Genomic DNA, 1,169 nt, shown 5'->3' with positions numbered 1-1,169 from the left:
GCGTCCGGCTTGCTGAAGTACCCGAGCGCGTCCGGCTTGCTGAAGTACTCGGGCGCGTTCGGTTTGCTGAATTACCCGAGCGCGTCCGGCTTGCTTTAGTACTCGAGCGCGTCCGGCTTGCTAAAGTATCCGAGCTCGAGGAAGCAAAAAACATTGTTCCTAATTTAGTTTTGCGTTTAAGGAAAGCCGAGAAAAAACTTGAAGAGGATTTGAGAGAGATGGTTCCGGTTGGAGAACACGTTGGCACTTCCGCCACCCCAAGTAGACAAGAGAGCCAAATTCTCCGGAACAATCTCGAAGACACTATTGCAAAACGCGAGCCAGTCAACATAAATCTTGTCAGAGCAGAAAAAAACTCAAGGCTTTTAACCGCATGAAAGCTGAAGCTTCGAAAGTGAAAAAAAAAGCGAAAAACTCAGCAAGTTGCGTTCCAAACGCGCTGAACACCATGCAGAAAGAGCTGTCAAGCTTTCAAATGAAGCTGCTAAATACAAATTGGACATGGAAAAAGCCGCTGAAAAGTCATACCCATTAGCATCGAAGAAATCGTTTTCCGCGCCGTAGTCGACGAAATCAAGCAACTCGACAACAATCAGAATCCTAAGAAAATTAAAGCCCTTGAAGCTGATCTACAAAAAAAAGTCGACCAAGCTATCGAAGATGCCACATTTGATGGAGAGAAGTATCGCAATTTTGCCGACTACTATGGGCAATTATATAAATATGCTACTGAAGACGAAGAAAAATATCGTAAACTTGCTGAAATATACGAGATCTCTGCTAGAGAAGCCTCAAAATTGTACAAATTGTACAAACGTAAGGTCAAACGAGCCAAGAAAGCTGCGAGATTTGCTCAAGCCAAACAAGACGCTCAAATCAAGAAAGTCAATCACTTAGCTCAAGAGCCCATGGCTGCTCAAGACGGTGAAAGACCTCAGCTCAACTCAAATTTCGGAGCCATCCTATCCGAGAAACCCACTTACGCTACCCAAGATCCCATAGCTGCCCACGCCGCCCCTATTATTCATCTTGATACCGACAGTCATGTCATTCCAGCACCTGAAGAGCTGGACTTGACTTCGAGCCTTCCCAACCCCCCAAAGATAGAGATGAAACTCAAAAGAAAAAAACAATCAAACCATTTGGACGACAATCGTGAAGGTGGTGTA

This window comes from Plasmopara halstedii (assembly GCF_900000015.1).
Source record: "Plasmopara halstedii genome assembly, contig: Scaffold_650, whole genome shotgun sequence".
Lineage (NCBI taxonomy): Eukaryota > Oomycota > Peronosporomycetes > Peronosporales > Peronosporaceae > Plasmopara > Plasmopara halstedii.
This window is presented reverse-complemented; position numbering follows the sequence as displayed.